The following is a 16,100-nucleotide window of genomic DNA, read 5'->3' as shown; positions in this document are numbered from 1 at the left end:
CTAGACATAAAGGAGTTTGGGAAGAAATAAGTCAAACTGAACGCTGAAGAATTGATGTTTTCTAACTGTGGTACTGGAGAAGACTCTTGAGAGTCCCTTGGACTGTAGGGCAATCAAGCTAGTCAATCCTAAAGGAAATCAACTCTGAATATTTACTGGAATAACTGATCCTAAAGCTGAAGCTCCAATATTTTGGCCACCTGATGCAAAGAGCCGAATCATTGGAAAGTACTCTGATATCGGAAACGATACAAGGCAAAAGGAGAAGAGGGTGATAGAGGATGAGATGGTTAGATAGCATCACCAACTCAATGGACATGAATTTGAACAAAACTCTAGGAGATAGTAAAGGACAGGAAAGCCTAGTGTGCCGCAGTACATGGGGTCTCAAAGAGTCGGACATGACTTAGTGGCTGAGTAACAAGAATTACAACAAGGAGTTGATACAAATGTTTCCCAAAATATGTTATTTAAAATATTCTACCTCAGAAAAGTTAGTAATTTTTACCTGCATGGAAAAAAAAAAAACAAACTGTTTCCATGTTCAATTAAATTTGAAAATGTGGAATACTAAATAAAATAAACCAAGTTTTCCATTGAGAGATTCCTTCAAGTCATTGATCTGCTAAGGAATATGGTAAATTTACTAAGGAGGACACTGCAGGCAGTCTGGATGGATTTACTCACCTGACCATTTGTCACCAAACAAATGACCAGCCGTGCTACACAGATAAACACAAGATAGACACATGGAGAAGGAGAGGAGGGTGGCAGAGGACGAAATGGTTAGATAACGTCACTGACTCAACAGACATGAGTTTGAGCAAATTCCAAGAGGTAGTGAAGGACAGGGAAGCCTGGTGTGCTGCAGTCCATGGGGTTGCAAAGAGTCAGACACAGCTTAGCAACTAAACAATAAACAGCTTGAGACCCTGAAGGTGAATAACATGATCAAAGTGATGATTAAAGAAGATTAATCTAGTGCCAGGCTAGTTGGATGAGAAAAGGGTCCAATACCAAGAGTACCACAGCTGAACAGGTGTGAAATAGTAGGAATTTGAATTAAAACCTTGCTATAGGACAAGCAAGGTAGACACGAAGAGGAAAGGGACATAAAAGAGGTGAATAAATCTGGTAAGTGAGACAGCCAGCAGAATGAAAGCTAATTCCACAATTTCAAGCCTGGGCGGCTGTAAGCATGGTGGCGCCATTGACAGGAAAAGGGAAGGGAGCCAGGAAATACCCTGAGTTCTGAGTGTGGCATGAGCGGGGCATGATCGGCTGTGTTTCCCAGACTCACACGACCGGGAAAGGTCTCAGGGGCTTCACATTCACGTAGGCTGCTCAGCCTCCAGCTTACCTGTCTCGGATGATGAAGAGCTGTTTCAGAGAATGCTGTAAGGAAGGGGATTGTAAAAGGTTTAGCAGGGTAAGGCTCCGCTGTGTCCTCCAGACGAACATCATCCTCTTCAGTCAGTGGGGATCTTCTCTTTGCTGCTTGCAGTCACCCCCGCCTTATTCTAGGGACAGAACCAGCTGTTGCTTTTCACGTGCAAACTTCTGTCTGAAAGTGAAGGCGTCCCTGGTGACTCAGTAGTAAAGAATCATCCTGCAATGCGGGAGCCACAGGAGATGTGAGTTCGATCCCTGGGTCAGGAAGATCTCCTTGAGAAGGAAATGGCAACCCACTCCAGTATTCTTGCCTGAAGAATCCCATGGACAGAGGAACCTGAAGGGCTACAGTCTATGGGGTTGCAAAGTCAGACATGACTGATGTGACTTAGCACATGCTTATGAAGATCATTATAGATTAATTTTTCATCTTTTCCCTCTCTATGAAATCATGGAATTTCTTAAATCTTTATAAGTTGACATTTATAGTTGTAGTGATTAAAAACTTAGTCATATGTAGGTCATGTTTAGTGGATAATATACTAAATATATTAATAAATGGAAATCTGTGGGAAAAAGACACTGCTCATGGGAGCATTCTTGGTTTAAGAAATTCATCCCATTTTTTTAGAGTTTTACAAACTATGATCCCGACTCTTTGTCAGTAGGGATCTAGAGTCTGAATGATTCTGGACCTAGAATAGTAGCAGGTACATTCTTTATAAGATATAGTAACCACAGAGATTGAATATACTTGATAATATAATATTCTGGACTCATATAAAATAATGCCTGCGAAAGTGATTATACAGTCAACTCATTTAAAAAATAGTCTGTGTTATTAAGTAGTAACCACATGATATAAGAATGATGTTAAAACAAAAAAAGAATGATGTTAAGAATAAAGTATTTGCCTAAATCTCCTATGTATGCTTCTAAGGTTATGCTGTGGTAATGAATGACCTTGAATAATATGTTTACCAAACTGGACCATTCACAAATCTGAGCTGATATCAGTCACTGCCTTTGCATCATCAAAGATGACATGGAGATCAAGCAGCAAAGACAGGACAAGATTTCCTAACTACTCGGCCATATTCAGACTTTCAAATAAATCAACTACATGAAATATACATATAATTGTGAGTAATCTGAAAAATGAATATGCCCTTTTTATTGAAGGGGGAGGAGGCTGTCTTTCTAGTTTCCTTGATGATAGGATATTTAAATGCAGATGGATCAGACAAAACAAAATCGGATGACTATTGTTCTTCTAAACACTCTTTTCCACCCTGCTATCTCCTCCCCTCTCCCAGCTCCTCAGGTCTGCTTTCAGCCAACATTTACAGGTTGGAGACCTTGCACGTTGTATCTTCTGGACTCTCTCTCCCTTCCCTCTCCCCCACTGCAACAAGAACACTCAGCTCAAAGTAGTGGCTCAGTTTTGTATAAAACCATGAAAGAAAGCCCAGCTAGATGCAGCTGGAGGACTGGCATCTATTCGATTGGTCTGCGAGGACCAGAGCCTTCGGCATCCAAGTAAGCATCAAGCTTCTACTCTCCAGCGTTTCTCCACACAGAGGGGCTTCCCTGCTTAACTAGGCTTTTAACCCGGAGTCTGACGTTTCCTCCATTCCTCCTCTGGCCTAAGGCTCAGACCTGAAGTCCCTGAATTCATAATCTGAGGCTCCAGGCTTCTGTCCAATCCCCCACAACCTCTTTTCTTTCAAGGTAAATCTACATCCTTTAGCCCTTTTAAAAACTCATATGGATTTAAAGTTTTCACATCCCTAAATTAAAAATACCGATGTGTTCTAGAAGTTGCTGTGCAAAAACCTACCACATCCACTTAGATGGGCCATTTCTATATTTCAGTTAACCCACGTTACATAGTATCCATATACTATGGTGGAGTAGAAGGACATGCCATCAGTCTCTGCCATCAGGAAGCTTCCATAAGCCACTTATCCTTCTCCATCAGTGGACAGGCAGAATGAAAACCACTACCACAGAAAACTAACCAATCTGACCACATGGGCCTTGTCTAACTCAATGAAACTATGAGCCATGCCATGTAGGGCCACCCAAGATGGACAGGTCATGGTGGAGAGTTCTGACAACTTGTGGTCCACTGGAGAAGGGAATGGCAAACTGCTTCAGTATTCTTGCCTTGAGAACCCCATGAACAGTATGACAAGGGCAAAAGATAGGACACTGAAAGATGAACTCTGCAGGTCGGTAGGTGCCCAATATGCTACTGGAGATCAGTGGAGAAATAACTCCAGAAAGAAGGAAGAGATGGAGCCAAAGCAAAAACAACACCCAGTTGTGAATGTGACTGGTGATGGAAGTAAAGTCCGATACTGTAAAGAGCAATACTGCATAGGAACCTGGAATGTTAAGTCCATGAATAAAGGTAAATTGGAAGTGATCAAACAGGAGATGGCAAGAGCGAACGTCAACATTTTAGGAATCAGTGAACTAAAATGGAGTAGAATGGCTGAATTTAACTCAGATGACCATTATATCTTCTACCGTGGGCAAGAATTCCTTAGAAGAAATGGAGTAGCCATTATAGTCAACAAAAGAGTCTGAAATACAGTACTTGGATGCAGTCTCAAAAACAACAGAATAGCTCACTTCAGCAGCACATATACTAAAATTGGAATGACACAGAGAAGATTAGCTTGGCCCCCTGTGCAAGGATGACAGGCAAATTCATGAAGCATTCCATATTTTTAGACTTTTGGACTCTGTGGGAGAAGGCAAGGGTGGGATGATTTGAGAGAATAACACTGAAACATGTATGTTACCATATGTGAATTAGATCTCCAGTCGAGGTTCGATGCATGAGACAGGGTGCTCAGGGCTGGTGCACTGGGGTGACCCTGAGGGATGGGATGGGGAGGGAGGTGGGATGGGGGTTCAGGATGGGGGACACATGTACACCCATGGCTGATTCATGTCAATGTATGGCAAAACCACCACAATATTGTAAAAAATTAGCCTCCAATTAAAATGAATTAATTAACTTTTAGAAAGACAGAATAATCTCTGTTCTTTTCCAAGGCAAACCATTCAGTGTCACAGTAATCCAACTCTATGCCCCAGCCAGTAATGCTGAAGAAGCTGAAGTTGAATGGTTATATGAAGACCTACAAGACCTTCTAGAACTAACACTCAAAAAGATGTCCTTTTCATTATAGGGGACTGAAATGCAAAAGGAGGAAGTCAAGAAATACCTGGAGTAACAGGCAAATTTGGCCTTGGAGTACAAAACAAAACAGATCAAAGGCTAACAGAGTTTTGCCAAGAGAACGCACTAGTCATAGCAAACACCCTCTTCCAATAACATAAGAGCAGACCCTACACACAGATATCACCAGGTGGTCAAAACCAAAATCAGATTGATTACATTCTTTGCAGCCAAAAATGGAGAAGCTCTATACAGTCAGCGAAAACAAGACTGGGAGCTGACTGTGGCTCAGATCATGAACTCCTTATTGCCAAATTCAGACTTAAATTGAAGAAAGTGGGGAAAACCACTAGACCATTCAGGTATGACCTAAATCAAATACCTTACGGTTATACAGTGCAAGTGACAAATTGATTCAAGGGACTAGATCTGATAAGAGAATCTGAAGAACTATGGTCAGAGGTTCATGACATGGTACAGGGGGCAGGGATCAAGACCATCCCCAAGAAAAAGAAATGCAAAAAGTCAAAAGGGTTGTCTGAGGAGTCCTCACAAATAGCTGAGAAAAGAAAAGACACAAAAATCAACAGAGAAAAGGAAAGATATACCCATTTGAATGCAGAGTTCCAAAGAATAGCAAGGAGAGATAAGAGAGCCTTCCTCAGTGATCAGTGCAAAGGAATAGAGGAAAACAATAGAATGGGAAAGACTTGAGCTCTCTTCAAGAAAATTAGAGATACCAAGGGATCATTTCATGCAAAGATGGGCTCAATAAAGGGCAGAAAAGGTATAGACCTAATAGAAGCAGAAGATATTAACAAGAGGTGGCAAGAAAACACAGAAGAACAATACAAAAAAGATCTTCATGACCCAGATAGTCACAATGGTGTGATCACTCACCTAGAGCCAGACATCCTGGAATGTGAAGTTAAGTGGGCCTTAGAAAGCATCACTACAAACAAAGCTAGTAGAGGTGATGAAATTCCAGTTGAGCTATTTCAAATCCTAAAAGATGATGCTGTGAAGAGCTGCACTCAATATGCCAGCAAATTAGGAAAACTCAGCAGTGGTCACAGGACTGGAGAAGGTCAGATTTCATTCCAATCCCAAAGAAAGGCAATGCCAAAGAATACTCAAACTACCAGATAATTGCACTCATCTCACATGCTAGAAAAGTAATGCTCAAAATTCTCCAAGCCAGGCTTCAACAATATGCAAACCGTGAACTTCCAGATGTTCAAGCTGGATTTAGAAAAGGCAGAGGAACCAGAGACCAAATTGCCAACATTCATTGAATCATCAAAAAAGCAAGAGAGTTCCAGAAACACATCTTCTTCTGCTTTACTAACTACACCAAAGACTTTGACTGTGTCGATCCCAATAAACTATGGAAAATTCTGAAAGAGACTGGAATGCCAGACCACCTAACCTGCCTCCTGAGAAATCTTCATGCAGGTCAAGAAGCAACAGTTAGAACTGGACATGAAACAACAGACTGGTTCCAAATTGGGAAAGGAGTATGTCAAGGCTGTTTATTGTCACCCTGCTTATTTAACTTAAATGCAGAGTACATCATGAGAAATGCTGGGCTCTGGAAGAGGCACAAGCTAGAATCAAGATTGCTGAGAGAAATATAAAAAACCCCAGATATGCAGATGACACCACCCTTATGGCAGAAAGTGAAGAAGAACTAAAGCATCTCTTGATGAAAGTTAAAGAGGAGAGTGAGAAAGTTGGCTTAAAACTCAGCACTCAGAAAACTAAGATCATGGCATCCAGTCCCATCACTTCATGGCAAACAGATGCAGAAACAGTGACAGACTTTATTTTGGGGGGTTCCAAAATCACTACAGATAGTGACTGCGGCCATGAAATTAAAAGAGGCTTGCTCCTTGGAAGAAAGGCTATGACCAACCTAGACAGCATACTAAAAAGCAGAGACACTACTTTGCCAACAAAGGTCCGTCCAGTCAAAGCTGTGTGTTTTATCAGTGATCATGCATGGATGTGAGAGTCGAACAATAAAGAAAGCTGAGCACCGAAGAATTGATGCTTTGAACTGTGGTGTTGGAGAAGACTCTTGAGAGTCCCTTGGACTGCAAGGAGATCCAACCAGTCCATCCTAAAGGAAATCAGTCCTGAATATTAGCTAGAAGAACTGATTCTGAAGCTGAAACTCGAATATTTTGACCACCTAATGTGAAGACCTGACTCATTGGAAAAGACCCTGATGCTGGGAAAGATCGGAGGAAGGAGGAGAAGGGGACAACAGAGGATGAGATGGTTGGATGGCATCACTGACTCAATGGACATGAGTTTGAGTAAACTCTGGGAGTTGGTGATGGACAGGGAGGCCTGCTGTGCCGCAGTCCATGGGGTTGCAAAGAGTCTGACACGACTGAGTGACTGAACGGAACTGAACTGAACCTACGTTACTGAGTTCCAGCAATGAGCTCACTCAGGTTCAGAATTAAGCTACCTGGATCTGTCTGTGGATATCTTAGCTCTTCCCCTACCCAAGGAAAAGGCAGCACCTGAAGGCTAATTCCACTGTAATCCTCCACAGTGGTACTTCTGTTTCAAGGAACAATATACATTCATGGCAAAGAAAATATCAGAGAAAAAAGGCACCCTCAAACTCTGGTTCTCTGCAGTGTTCAGACTTGCGACTTTGTTCCCAAGGTTTTGATTTTCCAATCAGACCTTCCTTTATAGTCCGAGCACCATGCAAAGGCATTCTGGAGAATGGCAGGGAAGTGAGCAAAGCCAGGATAAGTCACTTCAAAAGGTCTGCAGGGTAAATGGCAGAGAGGACTGAAAGCTGCAGAATGCTCGCAATCGCCAGGAGAGTGTCTGGCAGGTTGCCAGGCTGGTGGGAGAGTGAGAACTGGACCCCCGGCAGGGCTGCCCTGCACAGTCTAGGCGGGCCACCTCGGCTCTGGGTCCAGATGATAACGCACCGCCTTTGAAAGTCGACTGGACAAAGTCCATGCCCTGTGTTCACTGCAGAGTGAACTTTAGCCCTGCAGTTCCCTACGGTATAAAAGTCACATGTTTACGGGCACACATATGCGCCTGTACTCACACACACACTGTAAATTACAGGGTGATGTTGCACATAAATCCCCTCTGATTAAGTACAGAAAATGCTGTGATTAAGACACAGAAAGTCTACTAAGCTGAGCTCAGATGAAGAGCAAAACCTTTAAGAACTCTGATGCATTTTTTTTCCTTTAACTTGTTCTGTATCCCTACCCTCTCCATTTTTCTCTTTAGGCCTGCAGTTTAAATGAGAAGCTTCCTTTCTTTCTCTCTCTCTTTACGTATGTATGTGTGTGTATAAATAAGAGGGCCATGTGTTTAAGAAAAAGGCCGTTTGCTGTCAAGAACCATCAAGATTTGTATAATCCCTAGGCCAGTCTTTGCATAACCTTATTCTTGTGCCCAGAAACGTATAAAAGAGCAGAAACTTCTGGGAGAGTTCAGCCTGGGGGTAATAAATGAAGCTGTGCTCCCTGGGAGTTAGCAGAGAGGTGGCAAGAAGGGACGAGAGTAGGTTTGCTACCGGGAGTGTACCAGAAGAGAGTGGATGGAGTTGAGAGTCCTGGGAAAACGTGAAGAAAGACTGTGTTTCCCCAGCCATCTTCCTCTCTTCTTTGTCTTTTCCATTGCGTTGCGTTGGGGCGGGGCAGGGGGGCAATGTAACTAATGATGCTGGTGCTATCTTCTGCAAAGTTATTGCTCAGAAAATGTTTTTTTAATGACATTTATCCAGGGAAAAAGACAACAGTCACCACACAGTTGAAGGTGAACCTGAAATAGGTGGTTAAATTTTTTAACTGAAAAAGTCAGGTCACTTCATCTTGTAAAAACATACTTGTACTTTTTACAAGTGTCAAGGATGGTCTTTGGTTTTAACTTTGAGTGATAGGTAAATTGTAGACGATAATGTGTTACTGGAAAATAGTATAGAAAACTAACATTTTTTTTTTTTACAAAGTAAATCCTGTTTCTCCATTAGCTCACATAATTACTTAAGATCTGGTTTATCTTTAGTGGGTTTTATCATTATTTATGGGCTTCCCTGGTGGCACAGTGGTAAAGAATCTGCCTGTCAATGCAAGAGACGCAGGTTCGATCCCTGGGTCAGGAAGATTCCGTGGAGAAGGAAGTGACAGCCCACTCCAGTATTCTTGCCTGTGAAATCCCATGGACAGAGGAGCCTGGCGGGCTACAGTCCAGGGGGTCAGAAAGAGTCAGACATGGCTGAGCGATTAAGCACACAGATCATCATTTGTCTGTCTTCAGAGCATTGGCTGCTGACAGCCTCATAGTAAAACGCCTCTTTCTACACATTCAGGAGAAGGCGATGGCACCCCACTCCAGGACTCTTGCCTGGAGAATCCCATGGACAGAGGAGCCTGGTGGGCTGCGGTCCATGGGGTCGTGAAGAATCGGACACGACTGAGCGACTTCACTTTCACTTTTCACTTTCATGCGTTGGAGAAGGAAATGGCAACCCACTCCAGTGTTCTTGCTTGGAGAATCCCAGGGACGGGGGAGCCTGGTGGGCTGCCGTCTGTGGGGTCGCACAGAGTCAGACACGACTGAAGTGACTTAGCAGCAGCAGCTACACATTCTATCCCAAGTCAATCTAGAAACCAACCTTACCTATACTTAAAAAAAAAAAGACACACATACACACTTGAAATTCAGCAAAATGTTTGGCTAAAAAAGACACTCTGAGGTGGAAAAGTATTTGGTTAACATGCTTGCAGTTTAAAGTTTAGCATGCTCTCAATTATATACTTGAGAGTTTCCTCTAAAATACCTTCCTGAAGGTTTTAAGTTAAAATCTGATGAGCATTTCGTTGAGCTTGATGCTCTGTCTTCCAAACCCAGGACTGAAACAGTAGCCGGGAAAGGGCTTCTGGATCACAAAAAGGAGTTTTGTTGTAGTATTTTAAGAAGCTTATTTTCTTTTTCTTTTATCTGTTCTTTCAGCTTGGACTTCTTCGTTAAATTTTGTTGGTTTTAGATCATGAATTCTGTGTGTGCATGTGTCTGTATATGTATGTGTGTGTGTGCGTGTGTGTGTATTTATCGTCCTCATTGCCGATGGCTGAGGAACTGATGCTGTGGATCTGTAACTGAGACTTGCTTTTTAGCAGATACGGGCCCTGGTGGTCTTGTTCTGGTATTCATAAATATTACAGCCAGACTTTTAATGGAGGTTCTAAACGAAAATAGAACTCAACTGCTAAAATTTAATTTTCTGTGTAAAATAAAAGAAGTAGCAAGAGCCTCAAACACGGGCTGGGCTTGGGCTTCTTTGGGGAGCTCCCACAGGCTGTATATCACCTTGTGTGGCTTTCGTTTTCTTGGCGCAAATTGATTTAATGGGCACCATTATTAGATTAATCAAGTCCCAATGGAGATGTGATCTTGCCAGAGCGATTTTGCTTAACTCTGCTCCTCTCCTCCTCTCTGACCTAAGGAGTCATTTTTGATCATTAAGAGGAAAATGGGAGAAAAGCGAGGCTATCTCCGGCAACAACCCCTATTCTTAGTAATGAAGCATGTTCATCCGCCCTGGCCCACAAAAACACAAAAACTTTGAAAAACTGGGCCTCGTGAGCTCAAGTAAGAATTCATTGCTTCCTTTTGTTTCCATGATTGGTTTTGATTTCTGTATATTCTATAATAACACAGCTTGGAAGTCTTGCCCGCTTTCACACTCAGTAACTTTAACAGTCAATTCCTCTTTAAGGTTTGGCCTAGGAAGCATCTGTATATCCAGATAAATGGGTGTGTGTGTGTGTGTGTGTGTGTGTGTGTGTGTGTGCGTGCGCGTGTGTGTTTATAATGGGCTTCCCAGGTGGCACTGCTGGTAAAGAGCACACCCACCAATACAGGACACACAGGAAATGCAGGTTCCATCCCTGGATTGGAAAGAGCTCCTGGAGAAGGGAATGGCAACTTGTTCTGGCATTCTTGCCTGGAAAAGTCCGTGGACAGCAGAGCCTGGCGGGCTATACATTCCATGGGGTCACAAAGAGTCAGATATGACTGAGCAACTATGCACTTAAAAGAATATCCCAGACACTGTAAGATTATTGTCATCATCAAATTTTATTTTGTTGACTTTTCAGGGTCTCTCCCTTTTTTTTTCAATACATATTCAAATATATTTTCATATTGTAGGCTGTCTTAAACTCATTCTGCATGCAAATTACCTGCATTATTTTAACAAATAACAGGTATTCATCTACTCTAACAATACAATGGCAATGCATATTTAGTAGATAAAATTTGGAATTATAGACAATCATACAAAAGACGTTAAAGGTCACCTATAATTCTCACTCAGCAACAGATACTGGAAGTTCAGAGGCAACACAGTTCTGAATAGCTGAGGGCCCTGGACCTCCCCTTGTCTCTTATCTGGAAAGAAGCTCTTTCTCACTCCTTTATTCTTCGAAGTACAGGCTCATCATTTTGAGTGCTCAGTTGTTCACATTTCCCAGGGACCTTTTGAAAAAGATACCAAAGTGGCTTTGGACAGGAGGAACATCTCTCTTCTGGATATCTCTGGCTTCTCATCTTCATCCTTACTACGTAGATACAGATTTAGTAACCCATTTCCAAGACTCCAAATGTCAGCATGCGTTTTAGTGTTGTGCTGTAAAATGTTGATAGAATGGCATCATCCCGATGTGTTTACTAAAGGAAAACAGGTATCAGACAATCATCTATGATCAAGGCTCTGACAGAGAGGAGACAACAGGCAAGAAGTACATGGGAGATGCCTGCAGATGTCAAAGGCTGCTTCACAGACATGGGTGATGCTTGGGCCGCGTGATGACTGGCGCTGTATTAACATCATCCAGGGGCGTGCAGTGTGGTAACCAACGCTGCAAGCGTACACGGCCAACCTAGTAGAAGCTTACTTGTCGTTCCTGCGAAGTCTAGCCTGATGTTCTTGATTGGGTGGCCCTCCTGGATAGGTTTCTCTCCAGGTGGTAAGCCAGGCAGCCCAAACCCCTCCATGATGAGAGAAGCCATCTTCTCGGGGTGTGAGGGCTTCCGCCGGGTCTTCTGTATCTGTTAGTCACCTTAGTGATCATGGAGGATGATAAGAGAGGTTTGGCAGGGCCAGTCTTAAAAATAGTGTTCTGTTCTGCAGATCTGGCTTAGCTGGGGACCCATCAAACAAAGGCAGTGAGGTGATACACATTAGCAGAGTCTGCCATAGAGGTGGAGTTTTCTCCGTAAGCAAAGACCATGTAGAATTATATCTTTCAATCTAATTTTCTATTTAAGGAGTAAAAACCTAGGATCGAGATGGAAGCAGAGATGGGGATGTCTCTATAGTTAATTGATGCATACTTGACATTTTTATGGTTTGGGTTTGGTTTTTTCTTCATATATTTATCTGTCTGGAATTTTTTTTTTTTCTTTAATGATGTTTCTTTCTGGAAAAGAGTTTGAGGTCACATTCTCAGAACCAAATATACACGTGCCTTTTCTATTTGATCCCAAGTTTGTGGATTCTCTGAAATGTATATTGAAAGTCCAAAATATATACTGAAATATAATATTAAAATATTTATATTGAAAGATATATTTATACTAAGTAGAATATGAAGTTGGTTTTCTCTAATTAGGAAAGGATTAACCAACCTATTGATTATGTTTTTAGGAGAGCATAGAGTAAGTGAAATGAAAGAAAAGACAAAAAAAAATGTTGCATCTGTGAATAATTTCTGGGAGTTTAAAGAAGCATTAGAAGCTGTCCACCCATTAATAGGCTTTTATTTCAGATGATCCTCTTTTATTCGAAACTTCAAAGAATTCAATAGACTTTGGGATAGCATTAAGGTTTGCAATTATCAAAAGTTCACATGTGAAGCCTGCTTCTTACTTTCAAAAGTGATTGTTCCTTGCGAATATTGCAAAAGGGGCATATTTAATAGAAGTCTGAATATATAATCTATTTTTTTCCTTTTCCTGGGTGATAGAGTCTGTAATCCATGATCTCAGGAACAAGTGAAAAATCTAGCTGCCTATTTTCTGGCCTCTTGGGTTAAAATCAAGGTCTCTACCACTGCTTTCACGAAGGGTGGTGTTATGTTATTTTTTTTTGAGGTGAGGCCGGGGAAGAGGTGGCGGCCGGTTAATATTTCAGAAAGGTAGTAATTACCTGATTGCAGAAAGCGGTACGGACTGCGTGCTCTTACCGCTCATTTTAGAGATGCCGGATCAGCTGTGGACACCACCATCATTACAGCTTCAATCGGCCGAGGTCACCTTGGTTCATGTGTTTTATACATTGGTAGCCTTCTCCTTATTACTTGCCAAACAAACCTTTTTATTTTTGCACACGTTTATGTTGATTTTGTGGTTTCTGAAATTGGATTCTGGCTCCTGGAGACCCGAGTTTCCACAGCAACTGGAGGCCTTATCGGCTACTGCTTCTTGGCAGGCAGACAACTAGGCCTTTCAGTTTACTTTGGGTCTTTTTTTTTTCCTTTTAAAAAAAACTTTTTCTTCTCCCCTCTTTTTCCTACACCCTGTCATTTAGGCATCACATAATTAATTGCGTACATCCTGTGCCACATGCAATTGCCCCAGCTTTGAAGTCCCAATAGATCATTTTATAGGGCAATGGGTGCCATTTTAAAAGAGAGAAATTAATGAAGCCTTGGCGCCAGGGCAGAGCTGGGGCGATTTTAGCAGATCCTTCTCCAGGTATGATAAAGAAACCCGGGCACCTTGTGTTTCTTTTTCCGCATTTCCTTTCCAAACTGGCCGTTTCAATATATAGGAAAGACCTCAAGACTGGGTTTGTTATTTTTCTCTCTGGAGCTAATTCCTTTTACAAAACCAGCAAGCATTGCCTCGTTTGGTGCTGAGATGAAGGTTGCTTATTTTTTTCCCCCCTTTCAAATTGCAAAAAAAAAGAAAAAGGTTTGATTTAGCATCATGTCATTTGGAGGCTGCTACCGGTCAAACAGGAGTGGAAAAAACAACAAACAAGAAAAAATATACTGACCCCTTATTTAGACGCCATTGAACTTAGCAACAATAAATGAGCTCATTGCCTTCTTGATGTTTAAAAAATAATAAATGGAATCATTTACTTCAGCTAAAAGACCAAGTTTGTTGGAATAAGAACCCAGAGTCTTTATGAAAAGGATACACTCACTTTAAAAAGCAGAGATATGTAGATAATAGACAAGGTTTTATAGAGTTTAATTAGTTTTCACCTTGATTTACAGAGAGAAAGTATATGAACATATGGGGCTTCCCAGTGGTGGTAGTGATAAAAAGTCTGCCTGCCTATGCAAGGACAGAAGAGACACGAATTTGATCCCTGGGTGGGGAAGATCCGCTGGAGGAGGGCACGGCGACCCACTCCAGCATTCTTGCCTGGAGGATGCCATGGACAGAGGAGCCTGGCGGGCTGCCACAGCGGGCCAGGCGTGACCGAAGTGACTCAGCACGTACACACTTATGAAGATATTTCTTTGGCAGTTTTGGTCTCTTCTTTGAGAAGACACATCCAATGATTTCTCTTGGAAAAAAATGAGCCCCATTTTCTTCACAAAATAAATGTTGCATGATTCTTTTGTGCTGTAGATAAAAGTTCAGTGTTGGTAGAATGCACTCTTCAGTAGTTTTATGTCTTTATTTCCACCGGCTTCTGTTGGCATCTTTGAATTTCTTCACTTTTGCTATTTCATGGTGTGTCCCATGTCCTCATATCTTCCCACAAGACTGAGTCTATAGGAGGAATATCTCCATTACCTGACATTTTCCTCTTTCAGACCTATTTGCCTAAGGTTGCCTTGCCTTCAGGCATTTGTGTTTCCTGAAAGAGCAAATAGGAGAAATACATTCTCACTTTATTAGAGTTTGGCATTAGATCTTATGGCTCAGACTTGAGCTCAGACCTTTAAAAAAAAAAAAAAAAAAAAGACCTTTATGGCTGATTTACCTAAAGAACCACACTTTCAATCCACCCCTCCAGCCCCCATCTATTCAAAAATCCACTTTATTAAGTTTATATGATTTTAGACTTTTATTTATGTACTTATACAATGATTTTGTTTAATTTGATAGATAATTTTTTTCTTTAGTACTTCTGTAAAATAGAGGGTAATTCATTGATTAAATTATTCAAGGAATAGTCAGAGTCCTAATTGTATATCTGGCAGTGCAAGAGGTCCCTGGAATGTGGTGATGAGTAAAGTGATCGTAACCTCTTACTATCAAATCGTCTGTTTTCGAAGATGGGAAACTCTGAAAGAGTTTGTGAAGGTCAGCCAGAATGCTATTGAGGCAATGGTTTAGTAAGTGATGGGGCTTAGGCACTTCCCAGGTGGCGCAGTGGTAAAAACCTGCCTGCCAATGAGGAGATGCAAGAGACAGGGGTTCGATCCCTGGATTTGAAAGATCTCTTGGGGTAGGAAATGGCAGCTCATACCAGCATTCTTGCCTGGAAAATCCTATGGACAGAGGAGCCTGGCTGGCTACAGTCCATGGGGTCACAAAGAGTTGGACACGGCTGAGCACACACACGTAAAGTGCTCAGCGTCTGCAAAATGTTAAGGGGTCCTGGAGTCCTTGAGCATTGGTAAAAGCTTAAAGGAGAATCTGATATCTAAGCAGAAACATGAAACGCAAATAACATTTCCTCAGATGGCGTTTGGGGAAGGATTCTCGGATAAAAGGAATAGCATTTCTAAAGCCTCAGACCTAAACAGGGTCTCCCAGGACCCCTTCAGTTAGTTCCAAATGGCTGTCACAGAGTGTAGGAAAGAATGATAATAAATTTGACAATGAACCAGGTAGTGGAATGTCCTTTGATGCCAAGCTAAGGGGACCAGACCCAATGAATCTCTTAAGTAGGGGAAAGACATGATCAGATTGTATCAGATTTCTCTTTTGTAGATTAATCAACAAAGACTGGTTTGAAGGAAGAAAATTCTAGCAGCGTGGGAATCAGAGAGGGACTTTTAGGAAACCCATCCAGGAGAGTCAAGATGGTGGTGACAATCAGCTCACAGAGTGGATGTGGGGAAGGAAGGAAGTGTCTACATGTAGGAATGATGAGGAGGTCCTTGTTAGATATGATTTCATGGTCCTGGTTTGATGGGAGAGAACAGGGAGTCTCCTGGCTTAGAGACCTGGTGAGATGGTGTTCACTCTCTTTCCATTAAGAGGTTCTTTTAAAGAATCTGATGAGATGATATGTAATAAAATTATTTTAAATCACACACACTACTAAAACACAAGGGGAAAAGTTACAGGACTTTTTATACAGTGAGACCATCATGTGGTGTGAATGAGAGAAAAATATTCTGATGATTAAGAGCTGGCTGGGAAGCAAATGTCACATTTGAAAAGAGTATTTTGATATGAAAACATGTACACATGCTTTGGTTTTTCTCAACCGAATACAGATACTTGGTTCCTACATAATGTGCAAAGCTGTTGATTGCATTTG

General features: G+C 41.7%; 1 non-coding gene across 1 annotated transcript; it reads left to right on the top strand.

The window, feature by feature from the left end:
* The first annotated feature begins 4,026 nt into the window (after positions 1 to 4,026).
* On the top strand, positions 4,027 to 4,132 carry LOC136150387 (U6 spliceosomal RNA). The gene has a single exon (XR_010659820.1). It is a non-coding gene; the product is annotated as a U6 spliceosomal RNA (small nuclear RNA).
* The last annotated feature ends 11,968 nt before the right edge of the window (positions 4,133 to 16,100 follow it).

Source organism: Muntiacus reevesi, chromosome 18, assembly GCF_963930625.1.
Source record: "Muntiacus reevesi chromosome 18, mMunRee1.1, whole genome shotgun sequence".
Classification (NCBI taxonomy): domain Eukaryota; kingdom Metazoa; phylum Chordata; class Mammalia; order Artiodactyla; family Cervidae; genus Muntiacus; species Muntiacus reevesi.
The sequence above is the reverse complement of the archived record's forward strand: the minus strand, read 5'-3'. Positions and strand labels throughout refer to the sequence as shown.